The following is a 10,000-nucleotide window of genomic DNA, read 5'->3' on the forward strand; positions in this document are numbered from 1 at the left end:
GGCGCCTCTCGGGCGGCCTTCCCAACTGCCGTCGACCGCCCGGAGGGGGAAACAGAAAATATTCGAAAGTGCGGAGCTCCGCCGTCAGAGGCCGGGTTTTCGCACGGGGTATCCGCCCCGGGCGCCTCTCGGGCGGCCTTCCCAACTGCCGTCGACCGCCCGGAGGGGGAAACAGAAAATGTTCGAAAGTGCGGAGCTCCGCCGTCAGAGGCCGGGTTTTCGCACGGGGTATCCGCCCCGGGCGCCTCTCGGGCGGCCTTCCCAACTGCCGTCGACCGCCCGGAGGGGGAAACAGAAAATGTTCGAAAGTGCGGAGCTCCGCCGTCAGAGGCCGGGTTTTCGCACGGGGTATCCGCCCCGGGCGCCTCTCGGGCGGCCTTCCCAACTGCCGTCGACCGCCCGGAGGGGGAAACAGAAAATATTCGAAAGTGCGGAGCTCCGCCGTCAGAGGCCGGGTTTTCGCACGGGGTATCCGCCCCGGGCGCCTCTCGGGCGGCCTTCCCAACTGCCGTCGACCGCCCGGAGGGGGAAACAGAAAATATTCGAAAGTGCGGAGCTCCGCCGTCAGAGGCCGGGTTTTCGCACGGGGTATCCGCCCCGGGCGCCTCTCGGGCGGCCTTCCCAACTGCCGTCGACCGCCCGGAGGGGGAAACAGAAAATATTCGAAAGTGCGGAGCTCCGCCGTCAGAGGCCGGGTTTTCGCACGGGGTATCCGCCCCGGGCGCCTCTCGGGCGGCCTTCCCAACTGCCGTCGACCGCCCGGAGGGGGAAACAGAAAATATTCGAAAGTGCGGAGCTCCGCCGTCAGAGGCCGGGTTTTCGCACGGGGTATCCGCCCCGGGCGCCTCTCGGGCGGCCTTCCCAACTGCCGTCGACCGCCTGGAGGGGGAAATAGAAAATATTCGATAGTGCGGAGCTCCGCCGTCAGAGGCCGTTCCAGTGCTTTTGGGTGGCTGGAAACACCCTCACGATGGTCTGATTATACTCTTAGGGGCCTCCCCTGTGTCGCCCTGGAGGTCACCCATTCAAAACATGCTCACCTATATACGTTTCGGAAAGTATTTTGGTGAACGCTCACTTTCTAAGCCTTTTAGCCTTCTTGACCCCCTAACTCCCCATATCTGGTTTACCTACTACAGCGCCCCTAACGACCAAAATCGGTACTGCATACCCCTGGTACCCCCGCCATTGAAAATGAATGGGGGAATTTTTTTAATTTCTCAATCCGGCCAGGAGGCCTCTTTTTCGGCCACGCTCGGCCGGCGAGCCGGTCCGCTCTTTACCCCTGGTACCCCCAGCCCTACCCCTGGTACCTCCCCCATTGAAAATGAATGGCGACCCCTGGTACCCCCAGCAACACCCCTGGTACCCTCAGCCTTACCCCTGGTACCCTCAGCTCAACCCCTGGTACCCCCAGCCTAACCCCTGGTACCCTCAGCGGCACCCCTGGTACCCTCAGCAACACCCCTGGTACCCCCAGCCAGCTTCGCCCCTGGTACCCTCAGCCTTACCCCTGGTACCCTCAGCCCAACCCCTGGTACCCTCAGCCCAACCCCTGGTACCCCCAGCCAGCTTCGCCCCTGGTACCCTCAGCCTTACCCCTGGTACCCCCAGCCTTACCCCTGGTACCTCCAGCCTAACCCCTGGTACCTCCAGCCTTACCCCTGGTACCTCCAGCCTTACCCCTGGTACCTCCAGCCTTACCCCTGGTACCTCCAGCCTTACCCCTGGTACCTCCAGCCGTACCCCTGGTACCCTCAGCCTTACCCCTGGTACCCTCAGCCTTACCCCTGGTACCCTCAGCCTTACCCCTGGTACCCTCAGCCGCACCCCTGGTACCCTCAGCGGCACCCCTGGTACCCTCAGCCTTACCCCTGGTACCCTCAGCCGCACCCCTGGTACCCTCAGCGGCACCCCTGGTACCCTCAGCGGCACCCCTGGTACCCTCAGCCGTACCCCTGGTACCCTCAGCCGAACCCCTGGTACCCTCAGCGGCACCCCTGGTACCCTCAGCGGCACCCCTGGTACCCTCAGCGGCACCCCTGGTACCCTCAGCGGCACCCCTGGTACCCTCAGCCGTACCCCTGGTACCCTCAGCGGCACCCCTGGTACCCTCAGCGGCACCCCTGGTACCCTCAGCTGCACCCCTGGTACCCTCAGCGGCACCCCTGGTACCCTCAGCGGCACCCCTGGTACCTCCGCCATTGAAAATGAATGGGCGGCCTTCCCACCTGCCGTCAGCCGCCCGGAGGGGGAAATAGAAAATATTCGAAAGTGCGGAGCTCCGCCGTCAGAGGCCGGCTTTTCGCCCGGGGTATCCGCCCCGGGGCGCCTCTCGGGCGACCTTCCCAACTGCCGTCGGCCGCCCGGAGGGGGAAATTGAAAATATTCGAAAGTGCGGAGCTCCGCCGTCAGAGGCCGGCTTTTCGCCCGAGGTATCCGCCCCGGGGCGCCTCTCGGGCGGCCTTCCCAACTGCCGTCGGCCGCCCGGAGGGGGAAATAGAAAATATTCGAAAGTGCGGAGCTCCGCCGTCAGAGGCCGGCTTTTCGCCCGAGGTATCCGCCCCGGGCGCCTCTCGGGCGGCCTTCCCAACTGCCGTCGGCCGCCCGGAGGGGGAAATAGAAAATATTCGAAAGTGCGGAGCTCCGCCGTCAGAGGCCGGCTTTTCGCCCGAGGTATCCGCCCCGGGCGCCTCTCGGGCGGCCTTCCCAACTGCCGTCGGCCGCCCGGAGGGGGAAATAGAAAATATTCGAAAGTGCGGAGCTCCGCCGTCAGAGGCCGGCTTTTCGCCCGAGGTATCCGCCCCGGGCGCCTCTCGGGCGGCCTTCCCAACTGCCGTCGGCCGCCCGGAGGGGGAAATAGAAAATATTCGAAAGTGCGGAGCTCCGCCGTCAGAGGCCGGCTTTTCGCCCGAGGTATCCGCCCCGGGCGCCTCTCGGGCGGCCTTCCCAACTGCCGTCGGCCGCCCGGAGGGGGAGATAGAAAATATTCGAAAGTGCGGAGCTCCGCCGTCAGAGGCCGGCTTTTCGCCCGAGGTATCCGCCCCGGGCGCCTCTCGGGCGGCCTTCCCAACTGCCGTCGACCGCCCGGAGGGGGAAATAGAAAATATTCGAAAGTGCGGAGCTCCGCCGTCAGAGGCCGGCTTTTCGCCCGAGGTATCCGCCCCGGGCGCCTCTCGGGCGGCCTTCCCAACTGCCGTCGACCGCCCGGAGGGGGAGATAGAAAATATTCGAAAGTGCGGAGCTCCGCCGTCAGAGGCCGGCTCCACGCTTCATTCATCCGACCGAGACGCCTCTCCGCCGGCCACACTCGGCTGCGGGGCCGGCCCGCTCTCCGCCATTGAAAATGAATGGGGGGCATTTTCTCATGCTTTCAATCCGCCTAAGAGGCATCTTTCCCGGCCAACTTTGTGCCCCTGGTACCTCCAGCATCGAGAAAGCATGGTGACTCGTCCGACACATGCCCCCCTATATACGTTTCGGAAAGTATTTTGGTGAACGGTCACTTTCTAAGCCTTTCGCCTTCTTGACCCCCTAACTCCGCATATCTGGTTTACCTACTACAGCGCCCCTAACGACCAAAATCGGTACTGCTACCCCTGGTACCCCCGCCATTGAAAATGAATGGGGGAATTTTTTTAATCCCCCAGGCCGGCCAGGAGGCCCCTTTCCCGGCCAAACTCGCACGCTGGGCCGGCCCGCTCTTTACCCCTGGTACCCCCGCCATTGAAAATGAATGGGGGAATTTTTTTCAATCTCCCAGGCCGGCCAGGAGGGCTCTTTCCCGGCCACACTCGCACGCCGGGCCGGCCCGCTCTTTACCCCTGGTACCCCCAGCTCTACCCCTGGTACCCCCGCCATTGAAAATGAATGGGGGAATTTTTTCAATCTCCCAATCCGACCAAGAGGCCTCTTTTCCGGCCAAACTCGCACGCCGGGCCGGCCCGCTCTTTACCCCTGGTACCCCCAGCTCTACCCCTGGTACCCCCGCCATTGAAAATGAATGGGGGAATTTTTTCAATCTCCCAATCCGACCAAGAGGCCTCTTTTCCGGCCAAACTCGCACGCCGGGCCGGCCCGCTCTTTACCCCTGGTACCCCCAGCTCTACCCCTGGTACCCCCGCCATTGAAAATGAATGGGGGAATTTTTTCAATCTCCCACGCCGGCCAAGAGGCCTTTTTCCCGGGCACGCACGCTCGCCGGGCCGGCCCGCTATTATTAAACTCTCACCCCTGCAAGGAGGCCTTTTTCCCGGGCACGCACGCTCGCGGGGCCGGCCCGCTATTATTAAACTCTCACGCCGGCCAAGAGGCCTTTTTCCCGGGCACGCACGCTCGCCGGGCCGGCCCGCTATTATTAAACTCTCACGCCTGCAAGGAGGCCTTTTTCCCGGGCACGCACGCTCGCCGGGCCGGCCCGCTATTATTGAACTCTCACGCCTGCAAGGAGGCCTTTTTCCCGGGCACGCACGCTCGCGGAGCCGGCCCGCTATTATTAAACTCTCACGCCTGCAAGGAGGCCTTTTTCCCGGGCACGCACGCTCGCGGAGCCGGCCCGCTATTATTAAACTCTCACGCCTGCAAGGAGGCCTTTTTCCCGGGCACGCACGCTCGCGGAGCCGGCCCGCTATTATTAAACTCTCACGCCTGCAAGGAGGCCTTTTTCCCGGGCACGCACGCTCGCGGAGCCGGCCCGCTATTATTAAACTCTCACGCCTGCAAGGAGGCCTTTTTCCCGGGCACGCACGCTCGCCGGGCCGGCCCGCTATTATTAAACTCTCACGCCTGCAAGGAGGCCTTTTTCCCGGGCACGCACGCTCGCCGGGCCGGCCCGCTATTATTAAACTCTCACGCCTGCAAGGAGGCCTTTTTCCCGGGCACGCACGCTCGCCGGGCCGGCCCGCTATTATTAAACTCTCACGCCTGCAAGGAGGCCTTTTTCCCGGGCACGCACGCTCGCCGGGCCGGCCCGCTATTATTAAACTCTCACGCCTGCAAGGAGGCCTTTTTCCCGGGCACGCACGCTCGCCGGGCCGGCCCGCTATTATTAAACTCTCACGCCGGCCAAGAGGCCCTTTTCCCGGGCACGCACGCTCGATGAGCCGGCCCGCTATTATTAAACTCTCACGCCGGCCAAGAGGCCCTTTTCCCGGGCACGCACGCTCGATGAGCCGGCCCGCTATTATTAAACTCTCACGCCGGCCAAGAGGCCTTTTTCCCGGCCACGCACGCTCGCGGAGCCGGCCCGCTATTATTAAACTCTCACGCCTGCAAGGAGGCCTTTTTCCCGGGCACGCACGCTCGCCGGGCCGGCCCGCTATTATTAAACTCTCACGCCGGCCAAGAGGCCCTTTTCCCGGGCACGCACGCTCGATGAGCCGGCCCGCTATTATTAAACTCTCACGCCGGCCAAGAGGCCCTTTTCCCGGGCACGCACGCTCGCTCGAGCCGGCCCGCTATTATTAAACTCTCACGCCTGCAAGGAGGCCTTTTTCCCGGGCACGCACGCTCGCCGGGCCGGCCCGCTATTATTAAACTCTCACGCCTGCAAGGAGGCCTTTTTCCCGGGCACGCACGCTCGCCGGGCCGGCCCGCTATTATTAAACTCTCACGCCGGCCAAGAGGCCCTTTTCCCGGGCACGCACGCTCGATGAGCCGGCCCGCTATTATTAAACTCTCACGCCGGCCAAGAGGCCCTTTTCCCGGGCACGCACGCTCGATGAGCCGGCCCGCTATTATTAAACTCTCACGCCGGCCAAGAGGCCCTTTTCCCGGGCACGCACGCTCGATGAGCCGGCCCGCTATTATTAAACTCTCACGCCGGCCAAGAGGCCTTTTTCCCGGCCACGCACGCTCGCGGAGCCGGCCCGCTATTATTAAACTCTCACGCCTGCAAGGAGGCCTTTTTCCCGGGCACGCACGCTCGCCGGGCCGGCCCGCTATTATTAAACTCTCACGCCGGCCAAGAGGCCCTTTTCCCGGGCACGCACGCTCGATGAGCCGGCCCGCTATTATTAAACTCTCACGCCGGCCAAGAGGCCCTTTTCCCGGGCACGCACGCTCGCCGAGCCGGCCCGCTATTATTAAACTCTCACGCCGGCCAAGAGGCCTTTTTCCCGGGCACGCACGCTCGCCGAGCCGGCCCGCTATTATTAAACTCTCACGCCGGCCAGGAGGCATTTTTCCCGGGCACGCACGCTCGCCGTGCAGGCCCGCCATTTGCCTACCACACCGCCGTCTGGCGGACACCAAGCGGTACCGCCGACCCCTCCCGTTGAAAATGAATGGGGGATTTTTTTTCAATCCCCCAAGCCGGCCAAGAGGCCCTTTTCCCGGGCACGCACGCTCGATGAGCCGGCCCGCTATTATTAAACGCTCACGCCTGCAAGGAGGCCTTTTTCCCGGGCACGCACGCTCGCCGGGCCGGCCCGCTATTATTAAACTCTCACGCCGGCCAAGAGGCCTTTTTCCCGGGCACGCACGCTCGATGAGCCGGCCCGCTATTATTAAACTCTTACGCCTGCAAGGAGGCCTTTTTCCCGGGCACGCACGCTCGCCGAGCCGGCCCGCTATTATTAAACTCTCACGCCTGCAAGGAGGCCTTTTTCCCGGGCACGCACGCTCGCAGAGCCGGCCCGCTATTATTAAACTCTCACGCCGGCCAGGAGGCCTTTTTCCCGGGCACGCACGCTCGCCGTGCAGGCCCGCCATTTGCCTACCACACCGCCGTCTGGCGGACACCAAGCGGTACCGCCGACCCCTCCCGTTGAAAATGAATGGGGGATTTTTTTTTCAATCCCCCAAGCCGGCCAAGAGGCCTTTTTCCCGGGCACGCACGCTCGATGAGCCGGCCCGCTATTATTAAACTCTCACGCCGGCCAAGAGGCCCTTTTCCCGGGCACGCACGCTCGATGAGCCGGCCCGCTATTATTAAACGCTCACGCCTGCAAGGAGGCCTTTTTCCCGGGCACGCACGCTCGCCGGGCCGGCCCGCTATTATTAAACTCTCACGCCGGCCAAGAGGCCTTTTTCCCGGGCACGCACGCTCTCCGGGCCGGCCCGCTATTATTAAACTCTCACGCCTGCAAGGAGGCCTTTTTCCCGGGCACGCACGCTCGCCGTGCAGGCCCGCCATTTGCCTACCACACCGCCGTCTGGCGGACACCAAGCGGTACCGCCGACCCCTCCCGTTGAAAATGAATGGGGGATTTTTTTTCAATCCCCCAAGCCGGCCAAGAGGCCTTTTTCCCGGGCACGCACGCTCGCCGGGCCGGCCCGCTATTATTAAACGCTCAGGCCGGCCAAGAGGCCCTTTTCCCGGGCACGCACGCTCGCAGAGCCGGTCCGCTATTATTAAACGCTCACGCCTGCAAGGAGGCCTTTTTCCCGGGCACGCACGCTCGCCGGGCCGGCCCGCTATTATTAAACTCTCACCCCTGCAAGGAGGCCTTTTTCCCGGGCACGCACGCTCGCGGGGCCGGCCCGCTATTATTAAACTCTCACGCCGGCCAAGAGGCCCTTTTCCCGGGCACGCACGCTCGCCGAGCCGGCCCGCTATTATTAAACTCTCACGCCTGCAAGGAGGCCCTTTTCCCGGGCACGCACGCTCGATGAGCCGGCCCGCTATTATTAAACTCTCACGCCTGCAAGGAGGCCTTTTTCCCGGGCACGCACGCTCGCGGGGCCGGCCCGCTATTATTAAACGCTCAGGCCGGCCAAGAGGCCCTTTTCCCGGGCACGCACGCTCGATGAGCCGGCCCGCTATTATTAAACGCTCAGGCCGGCCAAGAGGCCCTTTTCCCGGGCACGCACGCTCGCAGAGCCGGCCCGCTATTATTAAACTCTCACGCCTGCAAGGAGGCCCTTTTCCCGGGCACGCACGCTCGATGAGCCGGCCCGCTATTATTAAACTCTTACGCCTGCAAGGAGGCCTTTTTCCCGGGCACGCACGCTCGATGAGCCGGCCCGCTATTATTAAACTCTCACGCCTGCAAGGAGGCCTTTTTCCCGGGCACGCACGCTCGCGGGGCCGGCCCGCTATTATTAAACGCTCAGGCCGGCCAAGAGGCCCTTTTCCCGGGCACGCACGCTCGATGAGCCGGCCCGCTATTATTAAACGCTCAGGCCGGCCAAGAGGCCCTTTTCCCGGGCACGCACGCTCGCAGAGCCGGCCCGCTATTATTAAACTCTCACGCCTGCAAGGAGGCCCTTTTCCCGGGCACGCACGCTCGATGAGCCGGCCCGCTATTATTAAACTCTCACGCCGGCCAAGAGGCCTTTTTCCCGGGCACGCACGCTCTCCGGGCCGGCCCGCTATTATTAAACTCTCACGCCTGCAAGGAGGCCTTTTTCCCGGGCACGCACGCTCGCCGTGCAGGCCCGCCATTTGCCTACCACACCGCCGTCTGGCGGACACCAAGCGGTACCGCCGACCCCTCCCGTTGAAAATGAATGGGGGATTTTTTTTCAATCCCCCAAGCCGGCCAAGAGGCCTTTTTCCCGGGCACGCACGCTCGCCGGGCCGGCCCGCTATTATTAAACGCTCAGGCCGGCCAAGAGGCCCTTTTCCCGGGCACGCACGCTCGCAGAGCCGGTCCGCTATTATTAAACGCTCACGCCTGCAAGGAGGCCTTTTTCCCGGGCACGCACGCTCGCCGGGCCGGCCCGCTATTATTAAACTCTCACCCCTGCAAGGAGGCCTTTTTCCCGGGCACGCACGCTCGCGGGGCCGGCCCGCTATTATTAAACTCTCACGCCGGCCAAGAGGCCCTTTTCCCGGGCACGCACGCTCGCCGAGCCGGCCCGCTATTATTAAACTCTCACGCCTGCAAGGAGGCCCTTTTCCCGGGCACGCACGCTCGATGAGCCGGCCCGCTATTATTAAACTCTCACGCCTGCAAGGAGGCCTTTTTCCCGGGCACGCACGCTCGCGGGGCCGGCCCGCTATTATTAAACGCTCAGGCCGGCCAAGAGGCCCTTTTCCCGGGCACGCACGCTCGATGAGCCGGCCCGCTATTATTAAACGCTCAGGCCGGCCAAGAGGCCCTTTTCCCGGGCACGCACGCTCGCAGAGCCGGCCCGCTATTATTAAACTCTCACGCCTGCAAGGAGGCCCTTTTCCCGGGCACGCACGCTCGATGAGCCGGCCCGCTATTATTAAACTCTCACGCCTGCAAGGAGGCCTTTTTCCCGGGCACGCACGCTCGCCGGGCCGGCCCGCTATTATTAAACTCTCACGCCGGCCAAGAGGCCTTTTTCCCGTGCACGCACGCTCGCCGAGCCGGCCCGCTATTATTAAACTCTCACGCCTGCAAGGAGGCCTTTTTCCCGGGCACGCACGCTCGCCGGGCCGGCCCGCTATTATTAAACTCTCACGCCTGCAAGGAGGCCTTTTTCCCGGGCACGCACGCTCGCCGGGCCGGCCCGCTATTATTAAACGCTCACGCCTGCAAGGAGGCCTTTTTCCCGGGCACGCACGCTCGCCGGGCCGGCCCGCTATTATTAAACTCTCACGCCGGCCAAGAGGCCCTTTTCCCGGGCACGCACGCTCGATGAGCCGGCCCGCTATTATTAAACTCTCACGCCGGCCAAGAGGCCTTTTTCCCGGGCACGCACGCTCGCCGAGCCGGCCCGCCTTTTGCCTACCACACCGCCGTCTGGCGGACACCGACCCCTGGTACATCTGCCATTGAAAATGAATGGGGGAATTTTTTCAAACTCCCAATCCGAGCAAGAGGCCCCTTTTCCGGCCACACTCGCCCGCCGGGCCGGCCCGCTCTTTACCCCTGGTACCCCCAGCAACACCCCTGGTACCCCCAGCCTTGCCCCTGGTACCTCCCCCATTGAAAATGAATGGTGACCCCTGGTACCCCCAGCAACACCCCTGGTACCCTCAACCTTACCCCTGGTACCCTCAGCTGCACCCCTGGTACCCTCAGCCTTACCCCTGGTACCCCCAGCCAGCTTCGCCCCTGGTACCCCCAGCCTTGCCCCTGGTACC

This window comes from Hippocampus guttulatus, unplaced genomic scaffold, assembly GCF_054856545.1.
Source record: "Hippocampus guttulatus isolate MCC_2025c unplaced genomic scaffold, RoL_Hgut_1.0 HiC_scaffold_156, whole genome shotgun sequence".
Lineage (NCBI taxonomy): Eukaryota > Metazoa > Chordata > Actinopteri > Syngnathiformes > Syngnathidae > Hippocampus > Hippocampus guttulatus.